The sequence below is a fragment of the Thalia democratica genome, chromosome 2 (assembly GCF_965202585.1).
Source record: "Thalia democratica chromosome 2, ktThaDemo2.hap1.1, whole genome shotgun sequence".
NCBI classification, from domain to species: domain Eukaryota; kingdom Metazoa; phylum Chordata; class Thaliacea; order Salpida; family Salpidae; genus Thalia; species Thalia democratica.
The window spans coordinates 86,980,863-87,005,999 of record NC_139166.1 but is presented as its reverse complement, the minus strand read 5'-3'; the positions used below and the strand labels follow the sequence as shown (position 1 = coordinate 87,005,999).

Here is a 25,137-nt window from a genome sequence, read left to right as displayed (position 1 = left end):
AAAATAATCGAACAAAAAATGCTTAAAATAAATTTCCAAATATGGTCATACGTACCACTCATGACCATATAAGGTCATATGTACCACACATGCCCTTATATGGTCTGATAGACGTGGGCCTGGGGGCTCGAGGTCCTCATCAGCAATCCGGGTTCGTGCATGAGATCTATGACGTATTTGGATGGTGGATACCCCACGGGACCTGAAAGTAATTTATATTGTAAATTACTTTGTTTAATATGTTTATTTTTTTTATACTACCTAAAAGCAAAACCTTGCTTTTATTATATATAGATTTACATTACTACGTTTATGTTATAAATATATACTTATTAACTATATTATACAGTTTTATATTACCTAATAGTAATACCTCTACATATTAAATATTCAATTAAAATCATACAGTTTTTATACTACCTGAAAGTATCACCTTGTATATCTTACTAAAAAAATACAATATATAGTTTTATATTACCTGAAAGCAATACTTCATTCCAAGCCAGATTGTAGTTTCCTCGTATTAAAGTGCATGGAATGCCGATGCGGTCCGCTAATACCTGAAAATTATTTGTAGTTTTTATTGTGATTAGTTTTTTAGTTTTTGTTAAATTATAAGGTGTGTCCAGTTAAAATTATAAAATACGAACTGAAATAAAGTAAGTATTATCGCTACAGTTTTATATTGGAAAAAACACAACTTTAAAGTTCTAAAAATAAGTTACTTTATTTTATGTAAAGTATCACAAGTTTAACAAATTTACAAACAACTAAAACAATTTTTTTAAAGCAGAGCTTTAGTTAAACAAAATCTCACTTTATAAAGCAGAGCCCTGTGGAAATAAGTTCCCCTCTTAATAGACCCCAGTGGCACCACATTTGACCCATATTGAACTTTCAGCTCGGCCACGTGAATTTGCCAGTTTAACTCTAGTGACCTTTCCCGTTCCACCTCACCGCCCATGCATGACGACACGTATCTATTATTTGATTGGTTTAACTAACTTGCATAAGAAAAAGTATTTGTGATTAGTCAATATGAAAGACGTTTTTATTTAGACTATGTGTACAGCATGCAAAAATTTATTTTTCACGTTTACTCATATATTATCAAACGTTTAACTTTTTTTCTTTATCGACAATATAGCTTATAAAAGCTGAAAAAAAGTAAGTTTGAGTTATTTTAGAAACTTGATTTGCATGATGGAACGTATCTGTTTGATTTGAACGTAGTATGTATTGGCTTTGATTTGACAATATTTGAAATTATGATCAAATCAGCTAAAAGTATGCAACTAGTTTAATTTTATTTAATGTTACAAACTAAGGAGTTCATCTTAAATGTCTAAATCTAAAAGTGATAAAAAACCCGCCTTCTTTAAAATATTGTGGAAAATTTCTGCAACTGGATTTAAAATAAAAAAAGAATTAATAAAAAGTAAAACGAACAACAAATTTGAAACATTTTAAAGTTTAAGTCGATTATAAAAATTTAATTTTCATGTCACAAATTTAATCTTGTAATTAAGATTTTTTTTCGACATATTAAAAAAATTAAAGAGAAACATGTTATTTGACTAGTTTTCGAATCAGCCATATTAACAATTAAAAATGCAAAACTTTTAATTTCGATATTTAAAAATTTAAGTTGTTTATTTCATAAATATTTTGAGAGCAATATAGTCTTTTTTAGTACGAATTATAGAAAACAAAATATTTAAAAGGCAGTTCATCAATCTAAAATTTTTTAACTTTTTATAGTAAGTTGAATTTAGTTTTTATAAAAAAAACTTGAATAATGTTTTGATAAGTTTAAATAAATTAAATGACATTTGTAATAAATCAACTTTTGAATTATTTTACAATTTAAATTTATGTACTATCCAGCGTACATTGTACAATAAAATTTTGTTTAAAGAAAAAAGGAATAAAAGAAATTTTGTACTAGTAATCAAAAAATATATTTATTTGTTATTCATTAGCATAAAAGTATAATGTGACGTTAAAGTAGCTTTAAAAAACATTTTATTGATTAATACTCGTTTAAAAGCAGATAAAATATTTGTTTAATTACTTGATATTTTAAGCTTATTAATTTAATTTTAAAACAGAACTAAAAGTTATATAAGCTTATAAAAAATGAACTGTTAAATTTGATGTTAAAAAGCTCTAAGTGCATTTTTTTATAAAAAAAAAGAGGTCCCGCCGAGACTTGAACTCGGATTACTGGATTCAAAGTCCAGTGTGATAACCATTACACCACGGGACCTACGACCATGCGCGATATTTTATGTATAAATACTTACGTTGTTACGTCATAAACGTGTTTCTTCGTAAAACGTTTGATAGTTTGGCTTTGTTTTAGCTTACTTTGTAAGTTAGATAGTTGTTGTAATGTAAACTTAATGCAAGTAATTGTTTTAAGTTTTAATTTTAGCTTTATGCTAAGTTTAAGCAACTGAAATTTTTAATAAATAGTAATTAGCTGCTGTATCAAACAAAAAGTTTTGAATAAACTGTTATAAAGCAAGCTTTCAGAAACTATGCTTTATAAAAGTTTATTACAAGCTATAAAAACAAAAACACACATTTTGATAAAAAGTTCAACTAATAAAATATGCAACTTAAGTTTTATCTGCTTTGTTTTTTTTTTATTCAAGCACTTTTGCGCTAAGCTGTGAGTAATAGTTTCTTTAGTAGTAGTAGTAGAGTATTAGTTACTTCAATGGAAAAAATTTAATTGCTTAAGCATAAGAGCTTTTGTTTTTTGAAACTAAAACAAAAAAGTAAAAAAAATGGTATAAAAATAAAGTTCTATTAACGTCTATGTTAAATAAGTGCAATAATTAGTTGTTTATAAGTTCTTAATTATTCATCACAAACTAAATTATATAACTGGGAAATAACTTGTTTTTTATAACTTGGTAACTATTTAAAATAAAACAACTAAACTAACTAACTTAATGAGATAACTTATTCATTATAAATTGATAATCATTTATATTAAATAAAATGAAACTAACTGTGCCAAGGCAATAGTTTGTTCATTATAAATTCGAAATTATTTAGAATAAAATAATTATACTAACTGAGCCAATGCAACAACTTGTTCTTTGTAACTTGGAATTGGTTCAATATTTTTGATGACGTCATTCACATATTGTGACAAGTTGTGATCTAATGGGGCCACATATGTTTTCTCTGTAAAAAAAGAATAATAGATAAAAATATATACAACAAACTAAAGCAGAAATTTTATTTTTAATTTATGGTAAATACAATAAGCACTAGTTCAGGGGTCAGCAAACTAGGTCCCGCAGGCCAATTGCGGCCCTTGAAAACAAAATTTGTGGCCCGCGAGATACATTTAAGCTATAAACATGCTTTTTTATAACAGTAGAAAACATAGTTTTGCTGGTTAAAAGTTGCAGCTAGGGTTTGGTATAAGTAAATACGCATTACTAGTGCCCTTTTATAGCTTGTTTTGTCACATATTTTGGTTAAATTAGTACTTTTGTATAATTTTGTATTAACTATTAAAATAGTTTTCTAAAAACTGCGGCCCGCGAAGACTTTTTTCTGTATAGTGCGGCCCGCGAGCAAGTTTTTGTAAAAAAAAAACTTTTACTTATATAAGGCTGCCGACCCTTGCTCTAGTTAATAGTATGTATAAAAGTAGATACTTTAGGAAACATGCATCTACAAATTTAATTTTGTTGAAAAAAAAAACTTTGATCTAACATTCAAGTAAATTTAAACATGTTAATAAGAATATACTAACTTAATGTATTTGATAAACATTAAAACATTTATGTTTTATTCAATATCATTAATTAAAATAAGTAATCAACGAAAACCTCTTTTCTCCGCTTCTTTTTGTTCTTGTTCGAGTCTTTCTTTTTCTTCTGTTTATAAATATGTTTTATCATAAAACTAAGTAATATATTTACTTTGTTTTATATATATTTACTTTTATATAATATTTAGCTTAATGCCATAAGCTTAAACTACATAAAATAAAAGTTTTCTAGTCTTTTAGTATTCATGTAAATGTAAAAAGATATATTTTTCATCTTTTACTAAAATTGATTTTTTCTGTACTTAATCTACATAAAATGTACTACATTTCTAATTACAAAAGAACAGTATCTTATCAAGGTTCAAAAATAATTTAGATTTTAATCTTTATGATATCAGCGAAGCAACTTTAAAATCTTTAAAAATGTTTTTATATCAAACTGGCTAAGTAAACAAAAAACTAAAAAGTGCTTAAGTTTTAAATGAATAATGATATGTTTTTAATAAAAAACACAGTAACTATTTTTACTTGATATCAAAAAATTCTTTTGTAAAAAGCCAGTTTTGTTTGGAGTTAAGGACATCAAACTGAATAAAAAATTTAATAAGCTATTTCAACTGTCTAAGTATGAATTGATTTTTGCCTAAAAGCTATATTGAATTAAAATAACAAAATTTACAGGAATTTTGAAAAGCTTCAAAATTATTTGGTTAAAAAAGTGGAGGTGCCGGGCATCGATCCCGGTACCTCGCGCATGCTAAGCGCGCGCTCTACCATCTGAGCTACACCCCCACACGTTTGATGGCAAATAATTCCATTTATATAATTAGTTAGAAACGAGTTAACAAGTTTAAATTGTTAAATTTACATTGTGATGTTCACCTAATGTATGGAGCGTTAAGTGTTTTGCTCTAAATGAGTTGATTAAGTTGATCAATAAATTTTTGTTTTATGTCAGCATTTTTTTTGTACGTTATATTTAAATATTTTCTTTTTTTTGTAGATAATAGTCAGCAATTAAACTAAAGAATGTATTTTAATTGCAAAGTATTCCGAAGCAAAGCTTTAGGATGCACTTATAACTGTTAATTTATTTTAAGCTTTGACTTGTATGAAATACAAAAACAAAAAAAAATGTAGATATTATAAATCATTTTGTTTGTTTTGCAAAAGTTATTTGAGCAAAATAATTTATCTTTAAAATTAAAGGTTTTGAAATATTTAAACAAAAATTTGTACAGTACTGAAAGATTAAGTTTAAAACACGTTAAATTTACATAAATTACTAATATGAAAACCTTTTTCTCTCTGTAACCTTTCTTGAACTTCTTGCATTTGTTTTTCTTTATCAGTTTTTCTTTTTCTAATAATAAAATACTGTTATTCATTTAAGTTTTAAACATTCAGTCTACTTATTCAGATCACTCATATAAATTAAATAACTGAAAAATATTTCATAGTAATGTTCTGAATGTTATATGTTCTTATAGTATATAGTTATTTGTCTTAACTAAAAAAGAACTACAAAAATGTAAAGAGCTGATTCAAAAAATAATAAAAACTTTTTATTTAAAGAAATTACGAAAACTTTGTTTAATTTTTTTAATAGATGATATATAAGCTTTTTTAATTTATCGCTAGAATTAATTTTATAAAACTAAAAGCTTATTGTTTTTAAACAATCTCATAATTCAATTTAATAGGCTGTTTTTAAGATTAACTGGTACTAAAATATGGCTTTTGAAACCTTATGAATATTTAACTACAAGTTATTAATAATATATAAATCAAAGGTCATTATATTCGATTTAAATTTTAATAATAATAACTATTTAACCAAGTTAAATTTAAATGTTATGATATTTAATCTTCACAATAAAGTTAATTTAAAACTTTTGAGTAAATTTTGCCATATATAAACAATTCTTAATATTATACTTGTATAAATTTAAGTAATTTTTATACGTAGAACTACTTTCAAGTACAAAATTTTAAGCTTTTATTATTCTTTTTAAATTTTGTACATAGAAGTAGTTGTAAATATAAAAATTAGTTAAATTTATACAAGTATAATGTTAAGAATTGTTTATATATGGCAAAATTTACTTAAAAGTATTAAATTAACTATATTGTGAAGATCGACTATCATAATATTTAAATTTAACTTAGTTAAATAGTTATTGTTATTGAAATTTAAAGCTTTTATTATTCTTTTTAAATTTTGTAGGAGTTCTTATGAATTCTTTATTTTTAAAGTTTTACATTAGTTGATACCATATAAACTACTTTTTTTATAATCTAGAAGTACTTCTAAGTTTCATATTTTAAAAACAATGTTGCCTTCTAGGTGTAGTTTTACATATAACATTAACAAAATTTAATTATTTACCTTTTAGATGTTATTTATTTATAATAACTCTATGACAGTATTATTTATTATGTTTTGTTTTACCTTAAATTGTATAAACAACTTTTTTTTACAATATAGGTGCATTATATTTTCAAAAAAAGCTAAATTTACAAAATATTAATATTTTACTCACTAGATATTATTAAATTTTTTTTTATACATTCTAAGTATACTTCTAAATAACATACTAATATTTTTTGATTACCTTCTAGGAGTACTTCTACTTGGAGCCCTACTGTCTGGTTTATTTGTTTCTTCCATAACTTGAGATACTCTTTTCTCCCTAAAATAATACATTAATACATTTTACATGGAAATATTTTCACTAACTTGAGAGAATATTTTTGTCTCATATAGTAAATAATACTTTGTAATATAGAAATGGTTTACGTAGCAATAATTTTAAAGTATCTCCTTTTAAACATATCTTCTGTTTAATATAATACGACTGTTATTATTATCTAGTATAAAAAGTAATGATCTCTAAGTTTTTACCCTAGCAAATTAACAAATGATTAGGCAAAACTAATATTTATAAATCCATAACTTTTTAGATGACTGATTTGTTTTAAACATTTTTTATAAAAACATACTAAAGCATAAAAAATATACAATTACATTCATGCAATATGATGCAGTTGTTAAACTCAGAAAGAAAATAATTTCACTACAAACTTTATTGTTTAAAAAAAAAAGTTTATAAGAATATATTAGTATGCACAAAAGCAAAATAGAAATCTATAAACTTTTAATTAATACTAAAATTTAGTACCATATACCTTAAAAACTGAACAACAAAAGTTGAAAAAAGGTAATACAAATATTTTTCTTTATTAAATATATAAGTTTAAAAACAAAATAAACACAATTAACAATAACTAATAAAAGTTAGTAATAAGTAATAAAAACCACAGGAATAAACCTTTAAAAAAAAATAAAACAAATAAACAAACTCGACAACTGAAGTTTTGCTGTTTGATTCATCAGGTTTTTCTTCCGGACTAAATAAAAAAATATATTAGTAAATATATTTGAAGTAAACTAAGTGCTTAGACTTTATTTTCATAGATGAGTCTACATACTTTAAAAAGTTAATTGTAAGTTGCTTTTGGCACTCTAAAATCAAAAAAAAATAATTTAAAGTGTATAAAAAGCTTTCAAACTTTATTTTATAAAATCAAACTTATTTAAATTAGAAATTCAGTATTTGTTTTATTTTTGAAGAAAAACTTATATAATGGTTTTAGTAGTTCTATACTACCAAATTAAAGTTACTACTAAGAAAATTACCAAAGTATTATTATACAAAACAAAGAAATAACAATTTTTATGCATATTTTTATTATACCTTCTAGTAGTAATTTATTTAAGTTATATACTTATTGGTTACCAGTCATTTTATCAAAAATGTACACAATTGAAAACAAAATATTTTTAAATGTACATTAATATCAAAAAATATAAACAAGCCACAAAAACTACTTTTTTCAAACAGCTTAAAATTATTTGTTTTTGTTTTTATTATTTTACTTTACTGTGCATAGTTTTTATTTTGAAAGCCAAATCACTAAAAAAGAAAGCTAACTCTTCTAGTTTGTAGTTAACCAATACAACGGCTCTTTTTTCGTTTATTTCAAGTTTTCCAAGAACTTCTAGTGGTATAAATTCGGCTCCTTTTCTTATCTGAAAATTTGTAAAACTACTGTTATGTAGTATAAGAAAAATTTGTTAAATATTTTTTATTCATAATATTAAAATTTTGGTAAAATGAGTGAAAAGTACATAAAGTTGATTATAAGTTTTTAAACTATTTTTGGCAAAACTATTTGAACTAGTCATATTTAACTTGAAATATTTGTAACAGAGAGTCTTATCAAAATAAAATTTAATTATTACGTCACAACAAACGTATTTTGTGTTTATAAGGCTACAAATACAATGTCATCGTGAGCCTGGCTAGCTCAGTCGGTAGAGCGTTGGACTATAACTATAACTTAACCTGTGATATATTTAAACTTAAATAAATTGAAATTAAGCATTTGAAGATTTAAGTGACATAACAATTATTTTGAAGTAAAAAGTGTTACAAAAAATTAAATATATAATATGAGCTTATTTTTACAGCAGTTTTGTGTTAAAATTTCCACTGAATTTTTAGACTGGTGTTTACCAGTACATATGCGCTTAATGATAAAAAAAATAAAAGAGGTCGTCAATTGATTCTATTTAAACAAGAATTTTTTAGTTTATATTAAGCATTGATGCACTCTTTGAGCGAAACTAAGCTTTTAAAAAAACATTTAAAAAATAAAAAGTATATCAATATCTAATTGTAACATGTAGTCGAAGTTGTAAACTTTTATTTTTTTTGTCACCTAGAGTTTAAAACCCAACTAAAATAAGGTAAAAGTAAATCTATACATATATGCAATTATTTACATAATACAGGAAATTGGTTAAAGTACCATGACAATTTTCTATTTTTTGAGAAAAACTAATTTTAAAGCCTGTTTTTAAATAGTTAAGTTTCTCAAAAATATTAAAGCTTATAAAAAAAGTTAAATTAAATACAAGCTAAAAATTAAAATTTTTTCCTGAAGGCGGAATCAAACCACTCTAAAGCTAACCAGCTACAATATAATTAAAATAAAAAAGTTTAAAATAAAATATTTTTGCTTAATTTGAAATAAAAAATTATGTGTTTTTTGCATGGATTTAAAAAATAATCGCCTGAAAGGTGGAATCGAACCACTCTATCAATCGAAAACTGGCTTTTAGTTTGTACTCAAAGCTTTCATAAATATACCCAAGTTATCTTTTGTAAAAAAAATGTTTAATTTATCTATGGCCTTATATTAGTATTAGAAAAAATAAATGTTGGCGCTGTAATGAAACTAACATTTCATTTTAGTATTTTAAAGCTTGTGAATAAATATGGAATTTTTTGTAACAATAAAAGCTTTTCCAAAACATTTTTCATTATTTTCAAAACAAGCTTTTCCAAAACAATTTTTATAACTCTTAAAACAATTTTCTAAAACAATAAACAATATTGTTTACTTAAAGGAGTTAATTTTATTTTAATGCGTATAAATTTGCCTTTGTCTTTCAATAAAGGTTAGTTGCAAAGTTATTCCGCGGTATGATCTAGTTACGATTAAGTTTAACGTTTTACTTCAATTATCGAGAATCAAGAAAACGTCTACATCGCGGAGTTGATGTTAGTATTTATGTAACTTTACGATTGTTGATACTTTTTATAGATTTTATTTGTGTCGTGATTTAATAGTTTCTTTCTTCAGAACTAAGAATTGTTATTGAAAATAAATTAAATTGCATTTATTCAAAGTGTGTTTTATTCATAACTTAGGAAATAGTTTTGTAACTTATACTGTTTGTATATTATTTACTTCTCATAAGTATAGCAGTCAGTAAGTTACTGGAGACCACGTAGTTAAGACATAAAAACCAATAAAATAACCCAAATTGGTTAAAGCGCCTAAAAGGTGGAATCGAACCACTCTGAAGCTAACCAGCTACAAAAAAAAAAAATTATCGAAAATTGTTGTGTTTTATATAAATAAATCTTTTCTTTATTTTTATGCTTACTTTAAAAAACAATCGCCTGAAAGGTGGAATCGAACCTCTCTGACGTTAATCAGCTACGGGTTTGAAACCCGCACACCAGACCACTGAAGCTCGTTCAGGCGACAGGTTGAATGACAAACTTGATATTTATACGCGTCGGTTCGCTTGCATGCGAGCGTTTGTTGGTTGCGTCATGAAACGAGAGAAGCTTGTTTGGTAGAGCTTGACAATTTGAGAGAATTTGGGTTCAAAATAAATTTTTGAAAAAGGAGCCTGACAGGGGACTTGAACCCCTGACCGTTGGATTAAAAGTCCAACGCTCTACCAACTGAGCTAGCCAGGCTCACGGGTGGAGGTGATTTCAAGCGTTTATAAATGGTATTGTGACGTGATAACTGGGTCTTGTTTACATAAGACTCGAAGCTGCTTTAACAGGTGGGTCAAGTAAATAACCTGTTGTTTTAATTTTTGCATGCAAAATAAATTCTCAACTACGTGGTTTTAAATATCTACTGCACAGTATTTTGAATATTTGAGACCTTGCTTGATATTTATATAGAAATATAGAGAGGTTATTCAAAACTTTACTTTTTTCAGCAAAAATGTTTTTAGCAGATATAAAAACATTTTAGACATATTGTTCAAAAGGTACATAAAACTGAAGGTATGAATTAATCTTAGTTGTTATATTAATAAATAATTGTGAAGTAATTGTTTCTTGAGTGTATAAAATTTTGAGCTAGCCAGGCTCACGAGTAGTTTGGGCTTTTGGAATTTATAAAGACTAGAGTCAAAAAAGCTTTTCAAAAAAGTAAATTTCAACCAAGTTCCTTTTAAAGCTGTAATTTAAGAGCCGCTATATTGAAAAAGTTACTTAATTTTTGTTATGTGAATACTTTTAATTCTTTTGCTACCAAAAATAGCTCAATATATAAAATTTAAATTGATTAAAAAAAATATGTTGAAAAGTATACAATTACAACTAAAACTTTTATTTGAATTAAAAAACCTGAAACTATTGAGCAAATACTCAACAACAACTACTAATAAACCCATTAGTAGTATTACAACAAACTTATAAACACAAATAAACTTTTATATGTAAAACTACTAACTTTACCAGGGTCGTAGAAATGCATGCCAATGATGTCTTTAGTGGCAAGTTGTCCTTTAACGCAGTATTTAGCAGATAAGTTGGATTCTATCAGTTTGTCGAATGCTAATAAACTGCTGTTCATCCTACGTTCGTTTGAATTGTTTATATCGTGAAGCAATTTCAATGTTCTGTTAAAAATAAAAAAAATCTAATTTAAACTGTTGATATCATGAAGCAGTTTCAATGTTCTGTAAAATTTAAATAATAACTGTTGTGTAGTAGCAAATAAACACTTGTTAATTAAAATAATCATTACTGTACTTGAGACTTTATGTCATATAAAAAAAAAGTTTTGTAAGATTAATAAAACTTGACTAGTTTTATTTTACCTAAAGATAGTTGTAAGTAAACTGATAGATAAGAATTATAGTTGAGACTAAACTATCGTAAACTAATAGTAAAACTTATCATGTTTTATAGCATTTAGAATGCAAAATATTTTTAAAATATTTAAGTAAGTCCATTTTAATATTGTTTAAAATAAAGGAATATGTAGCAATTTCAAAATACTAATCTCACCCCAGTTTCAGCAAAACATCAGAAACTTGTGGATCCGAAGCACATCTGGATATTAATTATTTTTATAATTTTATATTAGTTAATTAATATTATAAACAATTAAAAAACCTAGAAATTATTTATAAATATAACTTATCATTAAAAAAACATTAATTTAAAACAAAAGTGAACTAGAAGATTAATAAATTGAAATTTAAATACCTGGCTAGAGCTTGACAAGTGAATTTTCTAACTTCAGAACTGTTATTCCTGAGAAGTTGTACTAATGGTTCTACAACATTCTGTGATACCATCTATAAAACAAAAAATAAAGTTATTTATTATATCAGAAAACTTACCAAAAGTTTAATAACATATTGTGATACCATCTAAGCAATACATATTAATTATATATATAAGAAGTTCTACTAAAAGTTCAATAGCATTTTGCTAATATATCTAAAAGATTTAAATTTATAAAGTGTGTTGTTTAATTGATTTAAGTAAACAAATTTTGTTAAAAAATATACAAATATCTTAAATGACATACGTTTGTAGTGCATGAAATAAAAATAAGGCTGTGATAATTTCTACATTTTGATTTACTTTGAAGTATAAGACACTTTTTTTCCTTGCACCATATAAATGTATGAAGTTAGTTTTGAGAGTTTTTACTAAAACAAATTTGAGTAGATAAATGTTCCAAAACAATTATTACAATGATCAATTTATTAAACAGTTTTTAATATTTTGCGTAAATGTTAATTTTTAGCTTGACTAATCTAGTAACCTTTAAAACATCTAAATATTAATTTATAAATGTATAGGTACAAAATTTAAGCTTTCAATCTTTACTTTAACAAAAAATAACTATTACAGGACTATTTTTACAATGTTGTATTTGTTAGTAAGTAGAACAAAATGTTTAATTAAATTCACTTTTATTGAAGCAAGCTTGTGATAAGTTTATGTTAACCTAAAAGTAAAATCACTATACAAACTTTGTATACTAAATCTTTCATAATAGTCAAATAAATTTATAAGTATATCTCATAGCTAAATTTTAGTTTAGAAAATACTTCTTCAAATATCCATAAATTTTACAGTTATATAGATTAGTAAAACATTTTTAAAAACTAAATTTTGTTTATCTGGGTTTTTAAAAGTTCGATAATGTGAAAATGAAAATAAAAATGCTCTGATGTAATATAAAACCATACAAAAACTCAACTTAGTACATATTTTATCAAAGAGCCAACTAAACATGATACAATTTAATATTCATTAAAAAATTCAACAAAAATATTACAAGCCTGTTCTCTAGCTTGTGCACCATCTATGAAACAAGCCAATAATTCAGCAGATTTGCTACAAACCATCGGGTTATTAGAAGTTAAAGATTGTCCAATGGCAGCAATTACTCCGTGTTTCATTATATCATGTCTGTAAAAATAAAATTATATCAGTTTGTATAATTGCAATATATTTCATTATACGGTGTCTAAAGAATAGTTGTAATAATACTGTTATTTTAATTAATTGGAAGTTAAAATTGGACCTATGGAAGCAATAATAAATAGTACTTACACTAGAGTGCATCAGTTTAAAGTTTTCAGAAAAAAAGCCTGACAGGGGACTTGAAACCCTGACCGTTGGATTAAAAGTCCAACGCTCTACCGACTGAGCTAGCCAGGCTCACGACTAAGATGTGTTTGTAGCGTTTATAAAACAAAATACGTTTGTTATGACGTAACAATTGTATTATAGTTTTGATAAGACAAGTAAAGTGTTCATGAATGCTTTCGTATACCATAGGTTTTAAAATTGTTAACTTATAAAAGTAGTATATAGGAAACTGCTTTTAAAACTGAAGCTATGTTTTGTATTAAAATTTAAACAAAAAACTTTTTTTTCAAATGCAATCATTTTTCTTTGATTTAAATTTTATTTGAAAAATTCAGTTTTAAGTAAAAATATATTAAATCAAAAATTACATTTGTTTTTTAATCACTAAAATATTTAAACCATTTTATTGACTCCTAGAGATCATATTTTTTAGTAAATCGAATTAAGTTTATTATCAAATATTAGTTGTAACAGTATATTTCACTTAAAACCTTTATTTAAGATGTCTTATAAACGTGGCAGAACTAAATTCATACTTGTAGATTAAAAATTATCTAATAATGCATAACTAGTACCTGATATAATCATGATGTTTTAAGTATTTATTACGTATTTTACTTGATTCTAAGTTATCATACATTTTATGACAATAAAAATTAACTTAACAAAAGTGGTTTTAAGTATTTAAATTATTTTGATACCTATAACATTTTGATCACATTTTTGTTCTAAAAAACTGAACAATATTTCTTAACAACCCATAACAAATATTTCAGTTTATAAAAAACAAACAAAGTGTCAAAGCACTAACATATATGATACTAAAAACAAATAAAAGTTGAAACTTATTCGTTCAGACTGAAAATAATCATTCTATTGTAATTTATAACAACTCTGTAAGTGTTGAAAAATAAAAACTTCAATGACTATTTTCACTGTTTGTAATATGGTGCATCTATATTGAAGAACTATTATAATAAATAAGCATCCAACTAAAATTTAACTGACCAAGTGTTAAGTAACCTTACTCAAACCAATAGAAATTAAACTATTTAAAACTGTACTACTGTATAAAGTATTGTAACTGACAAATAGTAATTTACACGAGCTAGGTTTTTAAACTTTTAAAACTGTGATCAGCATGTTTTTGAATATAACATTTTTTTGACTATTCATTATTAAGCTTGTATTAAATAGATTTAAAAAAGTTTAGCTGTTAAATTGTATATAGTTAAACAAAAGATACTTATTAAGATGTATCTGAATAAAAATTTTTAAATTACTTTTAATAAAACTTTATTTTACCATCACGATTTAGAGTTTAAAAGTTTTAGAGTTTTCAGAGTTTATTAAAAAACATTTTGTGCACACTACTGTATTTTTGAGTAAATAAAGTGGAAAGTTACAAAAGTATTTCCAAAATAAACAAATAAAAAATTCAAGTATAAACAAACCTGACAGATATTTCAGCTGACATGTTTATAAGACAAGCTGCAGCATTTACAGAAACCATATCTCTACAAGTATGAGGAATAAGAGAATTTATTAGGTGTTCCAGACCTCCAGCTCTGACTATAAACCTGTTAATTAATTGTTTATTGTATATTTTGATCAAATATCTCTACAAGTATGAGGAATTAGTAAGTTAATATGATTTTATTGACCTCTAGCTCTTAATACAAACAATAATTTTTTTACAAATACAAATAAACTTTTAACAACTTTGTTTTAAAGAATTGTGGAATTAACGATTCCATAAAATGACATAAATCACAATTTATTTTTTAAATTTGTCGTGTTTGTATCTTAGAGAACAAAAACAAAAGTGTGGTTTTTTAAGCAAAAAAAAGTTTTTCGATAACATTAGTTTTTGTTGCTTTGTTTCAAACTCATAAAGAAGCTATTTTTTGTTCAGGTGGTTTAAAAAACTAGACGACATAAACAAAAATGTTATTAGTAAAATATTATATACAAACAGGGTTTTTTAATAATCAAACTAAATTTGTTTATAAAAATTTGTAAATTTGTTTTTACTTAAAATATTATTTTAAAGTTTCAACTGAAAAAAGTGGTACCATTTTTACTATTAAAAAGAAGCCTGACAGGGGACTTGAACCCCTGACCGTTGGATTAAAAGTCCAACGCTCTACCGACTGAGCTAGCCAGGCTCACAAACGAACTAGATTTGTGGCGATTATAAACGCAAAATACGTTGACTGTGACGTAATAATACAAAACTTTGTTTAAACAGGAGTCACTTGACTTTGGTCGATGTTGTGATATACATACTAGAACTTTTTAAAATTTTCAAACTATCATAAAACCTATTTTTTTTTAACATGGGCAACGTTAAATTAATTTACAAAATAAAAGAAAACTTAAAAAAAAATTAATTAGTAGGTTAATAAAACCAACAGAGAGTTTGTTTAAACAGCGGTCGCTTAGCTTTTGCATACTACACAATACTGCTACATTGTAGAATTTTTGAAAACGTTTATTATTTATTTATTGTGTGATAATGCAGAATTAAATTCACATAAAATTTAACATAAAAAATAACAATAAATAAAACTAACAGAGAGTTGTTGAGACTTTGGTATGTAAGATTAGCCAATGCTAGACATGCAGCTTGAGATACTTCACTGTTTTCAACTGGTATTAGTGCTACCAATGATGGAATTGTATCTGTAAATATATGTTTTATGCATGTATTTAGTATAAACATTTTCAACTGGTATTAGTGCTACTAATGATGGAATCGTATCTGTAAATATTTATTTTAGAGTATCTAAATATTTTCAACTGGTATTTCTGCTACTAATGATGGTATTGTACCTGTAAATAATTATTAATTTTTTATATATTTAAAATAAATATTTTTAACTGGTATAATGCTACTAATGATGGTATTGTATCTGTAAATAATTATTCATTTATTATATATTTAAGTATTTTCTACTGGAATAAGTGGGACTATTGATGGTATTAAATATATAAACAAATAAGTTATTTTTATGTTTTCTTACTTTCAATGTTTGATAAGTAAATCAATCTTATTCAAATAAGCAATTATACACAATTTTTAGTATTAACATCATGAGTTAGATACTATCATAACATTAAAACATAAATTTAGAATTCTTAGACTTAAAACAGATTTAGCACTAAAAAATAGAAAGTTTGTTTGGTGTAAATAACTTTGTAAACCATTACCTTACACAAACAATGAATAAATCTTAAGCTAAAATTAAGAACATCTTTTTATGATATACTTTGGTATAAACAAGCACAGTAACAATAAAAAAACTAAATTAATTTATGCGTTAGTGTGCATATTTACCACAAACAAAAATAAATAAATATTATTAAAAACAAACCAATTTGTCCGAAGGTATCTTTAGCACACACATTAGTATACGCCAATACGGCCATTGTGTTACAGAGTGCAATTAGAATGCTGTCGTTATCAACATTTGTGCTAAGCATATGCCACATACAAGCTTCTATATTCTGTTCGTGTAATACCTTGGCGTTTCTCTCTGGGTAGAAAAAAAAATGTTTATTGAATAGTATAAAATAATTTTGTTCATGTAAATTTAGGCATTCTTTTCATTACTTATATAAAAAAAAAAACAAAAATATATTAATAATATAATAATATATTGATTTTTATCTATCAGTTCTATAGTTTATGTATTTTATAAAAATCTCACCATTCTTAGCAGCCCTTCCAATTGCTTGTGCGGCGTACAATTTGACCTGGGGGCTGGGGAAATTGTTCTGCATGAAAACTAATAAGGTTTCTAGACCTCCCGAGTTCCTGAAAGATTCCATCATGTCTTCTGATAACAAGCAGTTTGATATGGCGTGCAATACAACCATGTGCAGATCTTGGTACTGAAAATATTTTTAATATTGAATTATTTTCCGATAAGAAACAGTTTGATATGGGGTGCAAAGTTACAATGTGCAGGTCTTGGTATTTAAACGTTTTTTATGCTGAATTATTTTTCAACCATTAACTTTTTTCATTTAGATATAATTAATTAAAAGTTAAGTCATGTGTTTTAACAAAATTATAACAATATTTTTGAAATGACGTGTAGCATAAGTATGTTAAGGTCTTGGTAATGAAGTTTTTATTTAAATTAATTAGGAATTTTTATCATTATCTGTTATTATGCATATAGATTTGTAAAAAGTTATTTTATGTATTTTATTAATTTGATAACAGACAGTTTGATTTTTCATATAAAACTACTACATAGAGAATTTAAAAAAAAAAAATTTAAGTCTTATTATAAAAACAAGATTTTAGTATAAATTACTTTATATAATTTTATTTGAGTCTTATATTAAATATAATATGGTTTGTATCACCATGTTGGTACTGACAAAAATTTTAGTAATACAAAAATTAATTATAAACCATGGAATTTGTTAAAGTATAAAAAGTATGTGTTTATTTTAAGCAGTGTATAGTTCTAATGTCACATATAAAAAGTGTTCTTTCACATCTTTAGATAAAACTTTAAATTGTAATAATATTTTGTATATTATATTATTTAAAAAACCAAATGGTTTTACTATTTGTAAGTTTTTTCATATTTGTATTATAGTATAACTTATATATAGTAATGAGTTATATAGTTTTTAAGTAAAAAATCAAATTTTTAATTTCAATCTATTATAACAACTAATGTTAACAAATATATTAAATTTCTATCTAACTTTTTTGAAAAACCCAAACTTTAAGATAACAAAAAACCTAAACTATCTAACTCAAACTTGTATAAGCTGTTTTTATTGCACAAAGTATGCTATGAAATTCGAAATAAAATGTTCATATTAAATTAGCACTAAATAGTATAAAATAAAGTAAAAAACCTTTTTAGTTAGTAGACCCATTATTTTTTCCATTCCGTCTAATTGGTTAAACTGACTTCTTGATTCATCTGTAAAAAAATATATTTGATTTTAATAAACACAACTGATTGTAATATCTACAATTTAAATCTAAATGTAAGTGTAAGCATGAGTTGCTTTATAACTGGTAACTTTTTGATTAAAAAAACTATGGAATTATTAATATCAACTATCTATTTTAAATACTGACCAACAAAGTTTATTTTAAGTTGACAAAGCGTCGAAACTTGTTTTGTTTCAAGTAGTACATCCTACATAATGGTATAACTGTGTATTTAAATTTTCAGAACAATATAAATATAGCTAAATGAACTTATATATTTGTACTTAATAATAAAAGCAAATTGAGTTTATACGTTTGTGTGATATTTTTTATTGACAATTATTTCAAAAGTACATTTCAACTAATAACAATTAGCCTTTATTTTATAGCTTATATCTGAGAGCTTTTTATATATTATAAGTTAAATATTTTAAAAGTTCTAAGCTTGTAATTTATTAGTTAAACTCTATAAATACTTTAAAGTATAAAAAGTACAACCTTAAAAGTTATAAATAAACATGAGAATAAAGATCTGAGTAACTTAAAAACTTAGATATTAAAATTTAGAGCTATTACTTGTAGCTAAAGTAGTGATGACTTTAAATAACTAAACTTTGTACTATAAAATATCGACTTTTTTTTTATTTTTGAAAACTAAAGCTTCAGAAAAACAGTAATATAATAAAAATGAACAACAAAATTAAAGTTGAACTCAGAAGTTTAAGTTGATCCTGAACAACAATTTCAGTCTTCAAGTTTTCTATATAAATACGCGTTTAGAGATAACTAAATGGACAGCTTATAAAAGTTTGAATGCTTTATTTTATTATACTTAGATACAAAAGCAATTAGATATAATATCCGACTAAACTATAATAATAACTATAATAATAACGCTGTTAAACTAAATAAACCTACATTCAAAAGTTAAAAATTCTATCTACAAAAGTTAATGTCATAATATTGCAGTAATAAAATAAGTTCTTTTGCAGCAATACAATAAATGCCTAATTTCCACAAATAAACCAAGTAAAAAGAAAGTTTAAATACTGAAAGGTATAATACTTAAAGTAACTTAAAAAATTATAACAAGTCACATAATATTAATAAAGTAAGCCTTTATTTTCAAAAATGATTAAATCAAAAATACTTGAATTTAAATTTTATAACAATTTATCAAACTAATGAAAACCAACATTCTACAGAGTCTTATAAAGTCTAAAGCAGGGTTTCCCAAAGTGGGCGATATCGCCCCCCTGGGGGCGATTTTAGTAATTTGGGGGGCGATAATTAGTAAGGGGGCGAAAGGGTGGGCGATAACTAGTAAGGGGGCGAAAAGGGGGCGATTTTAGAATTTTGGGCTGTCATAAGATTTTTACTTTTTTTCTTGCTATTTTACTAATTTTAGCTTGCTATTAATTATCTGACCCTGAGGTGAAACTTAAACAAAAAAATTTATTTTATTTATGTAACAGATAAAAAAAAATCGAGTGTTTATGACTCCTACTTTCAAGTAAATATTTCCTTATTTAACAATTACATAGATCATAGACGATTTAAATCCCACTCACTATTTTATAACCTGACATATATTTTATTTGGGATCATAAATGGTTTGTAAAAATCTATGCTATTTAATATTAACTATCACCTCATGATATTTCCAGTTTTTTTTTTTTGAAAAGTCACTAAGTTAGACTAAGAAATAAAACTATACAGAGTTGCCAATTTACCTAGAAACCTGGAAAATTCTGAAATTTGACAATTTAGACAAAAAAATAACTTAGAAAAATCTGGAATTTTTAACAATTTTAACATATTAAGTAGTAAAATTTAGATTTGACACAAAAAAGCTATCATATAGATAAAAATATGGATCCCTTCGAGGCAGATACTTTTGAAGTAAACGACTTACAAACTGACCTTGAACTTAAAGTAAGTTCTTCCAAAGAACGATATGAAAGCTTTTGGACTCAACAAAAACTAAGGCAAAAGTATCCAATCATTTGAGAGGAATTTAGACTGTTGTTTATAGCTTTTCCTTCTAGCTATGTTGTTGAGAAAGCTTTCAGTTCAGTTATCAGCATCTTGAGCAAAAGATCTAATCTAGATATTTATAAAAGAGGTGACTTAAGGCTCTATTTCACTGATTAATAATCAGATTAGAAAAACTTGCAAGCAGTCATGAAACTTATCCTTCACATAATATTAGACTTCAGTAGCAGACATTATTTTTTGAAAGTTTTTTAATTTTATTTGATCTTTTGAAATATTTCTTATTTAGCCCGGTTTATATTGTATTTAAGTAGTCTTTTTAAATTAATAACTTTATTAAGCTATTTATTCTACAACAGGTTTGCATAATGCCTAATAAATATTAATTATGGTAGACTTCCTCTTGAGTTCGTCTTTTTTACCCAAAAAAAAGTACAAATTTATATTTTCTTAAATTTAACTTAAGTAAAGTCTATTACTAACTAAATATTTATAAAACAAAATATATATAATATTTAATAGCTTGTATAGATCTTTTTTTTTAATGAAAGTTTGTTTTATATTGAAGTGGATTTCATGTTTAATCTTAACATTATTGCATATAACATATTGAAATTTGTCATTTTGTAAAAAAAAAATTGTAATAATTTTCTGAGTTTGCACTTTTTGATTTTTTTCAAAGTGCGAACTCAAGCGGAAGTCTACTATATTTATTAAATGGTTTATGTTTTAAAGTTGTTAATAGTTTTATTTTGACCTTGTTAATTTTGTAGTTCATATTCGTCGTTTTACATTACACTAAAAGTTTTTATAGCATAGTGATTAAAATATTTGTTTGAAAGACAGGTTTTTGTTATTACTTGTTTAATCTGTATATAACTTATATCACTATATAACTATTATCTGATTGTAAAATTCTGGTAACCATTAAAGTTTTTATGTCTATAAAGAATTTTTTCGGTTTTAAAAGAGTATAAATTTGAGGTCTCTATTTCAAATGACTTCTACGTTTTCATTTAAAAGTTTCTTAAACTCAATTTTATTTTCTAACTTTATTTATTATTGTTAAAAAGATTATTATTATATAAGGAGTTTTAAACTATTAATGCAACTGTTTTTAGTATTATCTTAATTCAACATATATTAGCAATTAGAACATAATTAGTTTATTTTAATACTTCAACACTAGCTTTTAGTTTTTCACTGTTTTCCTCTGTTAAATTATTAAAGGCTAATAGCTAGAAAAAAACATTTAAACAGAACTAAATAAGCCATCAGAAAGACTGCTACAGTTACTAAAAAAAATTTTAACCTAGTTAAAAGTTTTTTTTAAATTGATTACTTTCTTTTCTCAGAATTAACTGTAAAACATTGGATTTTTTATATTTTAATTTTAATAAAGAAAAAAAATTGTTAGAATTAAGGTTTAGTTCCCTAAAGATTATTCCAAGTCAAATACTATTACATGGTTTTGTACTACAAAACAAATAGTTTAAAAAGTTTGAAATTATTTTTTTAATTTTACAACTAACTTGCTTACAATATATCTTAGCATTGAAATTAATAAATTTACTGCATTAATTGAAGCTGTTGATGAAACCACTTTTCATGTAAGATAATCAACCAGTCGGTCAAACTTCCTCAAACTAGATCAGAAATTATTTTTTAATTTTTATTTTATTATGTGTAAAATAAACTGTTCACAGGGTTGCCACTCGGTCAGGAAAAGTCAGGAAATCAGGAAAAGTCAGGAGAAATTAAAAAAAGAAAGAAAAAAATCAGGAAAATCAGGAAAAAATGGGGGGTTTTGAAAAAAGTCAGGAAAAGTCAGGAAATTTGATAAAATTAAAAAAAGTCAGATTATGTCATTTTAATTTTACAAAATTCCTTGTTTTCCAAAGCCTTCAAACGGTAAAAATTAATAAAAAGTCCTTTGAAGTCAGAAAAAAATTCCAAAATTTTCCTAGAAATTTACAAAAATATTTAATTTTATTTCCAATGCCTTCACCTGGTATAAGTCAAGATAAAAAACTCCTCACAGTGGAAATTGTAAAAATAAAATTGGAACACGATTTCAGCAAAGTAACTCGATATTGTTGATGAAAATTTGTATGCGTCCTTGGAACGAAGTCAGTATCAGTAGAAATGAAAATCAGCTCCATCCTACCACTATAGTTACGTCACGATAGAAATTTTCTAATAGAATCCAATAATTTTGCTTTCGAAATAAAATATCCTTTATAAAACTGCAAAAAATTTCTATTAACATATTGAACAAGTACCCTACTTTAACAAGCAGATTTTGTAAGCTTTTTAGTATTGATAATCTGTAGCAAGGACACTTCCATAGTGAAACTGATATATACACAAAAGTTTATCTAGCATAATTTTAGAATCTAAGTGTTTTTTGTTTAAGTAAATAGTTAAATTCTTTATAGTTAAGCAGTTAGTTTAGTATTTTATGGATCAAGTTGATGTGTAAACTTTATCTCTTTATAATTTTTAAAGTTGTTTAAATTTATGAAATAAGTTTTAAGAGAGGTATATGCCAAGATTAAGTTTACACATTATTTGTATTTTTTGTAGAGTAACTTAAGTTTTTTAAGTAAATAAGAGTATATTTATTTGTTACAAATTTTATACTAAATGATTAAAGGAAATATTTTATACAACAGATATATAGTTTACTTTTTTATGTCTTTTTTTTTTAATTACTTCACTTAAGTACTGGAAGTTTGATGATAGAATTCAGCAAAAAACTGTTGTTTTTAACCTGTATAAATATTAGATTGAAAGCTTTATATAAATTCAAGTGTTAGATTATGTATTTTAGAATAAGTTTAATTTAAGAGTTTGGTTTATAAAAGTCAGGAAAATTTTGGTAAAAAGTCAGGAAAAGTCAGGAATTTTTTCTCAGCTTGACTAGTGGCAACCATGTGTTCATTATTTTATAGTTTTTTAATCTCTGGTATAGTTATTTTAAAATATGCCTATTTATAAAATATAAGTATTTTGTGCGGCTTAAATAAGTTACTTAGTATTAACTTCTAAATGTCCGAAATTTGTTATATGTGATATTATTATAATGTCAGGTTTCAGTTAAAATTTCAGATGGGTAACGTACGGCTCAGATCGAGTCGCAGATCCAGTTGAATTTCGACCCGCTAAGTAAATTGAAAACTACTTGTGCAAAATAAATAAAATTTAGTTTTTAATACTTAATATTTTGAAATACGCTTTCATTTCGTTTTCAGTTCACAATAGTATTTCCTACATCACAATAATACTAAATCATTTTATTACAATTTTGCTCGAGTTTTTTAATTTTCTTATTTGTTATTTTTTTAAATCATGCAGCCCGCATTTACCTTTTTTTAACGAGTTGAAACTAGAAAAGATATTTTAGTAAATATGAATTGCTGACTACAAAAGTTGTCCACCACTGGCCTTAAAGTTTCACCAGTTTCACAACAGTTCATATTTAAACAAGATTGATTACAGATTACACAAGGCTTTTTAATAATTAAGTACTTTAATACACTTTACTGGGCTTCTAAGAAAATAACTGTAAATTATTTTCTCAAGCCTTGTAAACTACTTTGAACACAAAAGTGCGTGCATAAGAAGTACCAGGCTAAATTACATTTCGAACACAACTTTTTTTAGCTCAAAAGTTTGTACTCAAAAGAAAAACTACTTTTTTAAATTGTGGGGGGCGATTTTTTTTCAAATTACTGAAAAGGGGGCGATTTAGTAAATGAGTTTGGGAAACCCTGGTCTAAAGCAAATATAACACTATTCTTTAAAAAAATCATGAATAACTATTTACATCGTACTTTAATTAAAACGTTAAGCTATTATAGATATTAGCTATTTTTTAGATGTAAAAAAGGTACTATAAGTCTCAAAACTAAAAGGTACACTTTTTTACCTAGGTTGAAAGTGCGTACTTTTTTGATAACCACACAATATTTACTGTGGTATTTTAATTGTTTGATGAAGTGAACCGGTTTACCCCAGTTTAAAATTTTAAGATTTGGAAAGATAATACGCTTTGTAAAAATTACAGGCTATTTATTCTATGTTCGGAAAACTAATTTACCTTCAAGATAATTATTACGTCACCAAAAATTTTACATGTTAGTTTTCAGTCAATTTTTATGTAACAATGTAATTTTTTATGAACATTTTTTTTAAGTCATTATCTACTATCAAATAATTAATTTTGAGGTGCATTCTTAAAATAATAACTAAACTGTTGCTAAAATTCAAACCTTCCTCTATTTTCAAATAAGGTAACAATTTTCTGAGAGTAACTTTAAAACATGTTTTTATACGATAACAATTAACGTAAAACTTAAAAACTGGAAGTTTTTTTATATTAACAATGATGATTTATAAAGTTATTTTAATTAAATGAAAGTTAAAAAATAAGGGTTGGCAAATGTTTTGTCAAATTTTTTTCCAGGTTTTTAAAATTACATATTTTTGGATCTATTTTTAGTTTAAAAGTAAGTTTAAGGTATAAAACTGTGTTAAATAGTAAAAAAAACATTGTAAAGTTACTTAAAATGTGTTTTTAATAAAAAAATTGATGATGACAATTTTTATTTTTTTATTTGATAGATTTTTGTGTCAAATCGAAATTGTACTACTGAACATGTTTAATTGTCAAAATCAAGGTTATTCCAGGTTTTTGGCAACCCTGAAAGATGAAAAAACTACAGTCTAAAAATTTATAAAAAGTAGAGTAACATGGTTAAATAAATTCAAAACTAAAACATTTGAAGTTATTATATGAAGCTAAAGTAGTAATAACTAAAAGTAATTACACACTGTATGATACATTGAGTTTGTATGCATATTTCAAATTGAAAGCTTAAGAATTACAGCACAACAATAAAAACGAATTCTTCCTTTTAAATTCAATTAGCTTCAGAACAACTTTTGAAGTGTATTTTGATTTGCTAGCATAAACCAATTAAGTTCTGCGTTTAAATCATTAGCATGTAAATGTATAATTAGCAGTTTAAATGTTCATTAGATGCTAGGCAGCAGCAAATTTTAAGATATATAAATACTATTAGCGAGAACTA

The 25,137-nt window shown here is 24.9% G+C and overlaps 5 non-coding genes across 5 annotated transcripts; all 5 read right to left on the bottom strand.

Annotated features, from left to right (window-relative positions):
• Positions 1-2,197: 2,197 nt before the first annotated feature.
• On the bottom strand, positions 2,198-2,269 carry Trnaq-uug (transfer RNA glutamine (anticodon UUG)). Its single transcript has one exon. It is a non-coding gene; the product is annotated as a tRNA-Gln (tRNA).
• A 2,249-nt stretch (positions 2,270-4,518) lies between these two features.
• On the bottom strand, positions 4,519-4,591 carry Trnaa-agc (transfer RNA alanine (anticodon AGC)). The gene has a single exon. It is a non-coding gene; the product is annotated as a tRNA-Ala (tRNA).
• A 5,240-nt stretch (positions 4,592-9,831) lies between these two features.
• Trnastop-uca (transfer RNA opal suppressor (anticodon UCA)) lies at positions 9,832-9,918 on the bottom strand. Its single transcript has one exon. It is a non-coding gene; the product is annotated as a tRNA-Sec (tRNA).
• Positions 9,919-10,067: 149 nt separating this feature from the next.
• Positions 10,068-10,140, bottom strand: Trnak-uuu (transfer RNA lysine (anticodon UUU)). Its single transcript has one exon. It is a non-coding gene; the product is annotated as a tRNA-Lys (tRNA).
• Positions 10,141-15,172: 5,032 nt separating this feature from the next.
• On the bottom strand, positions 15,173-15,245 carry Trnak-uuu (transfer RNA lysine (anticodon UUU)). The gene has a single exon. It is a non-coding gene; the product is annotated as a tRNA-Lys (tRNA).
• Between the last annotated feature and the right edge of the window lie 9,892 nt (positions 15,246-25,137).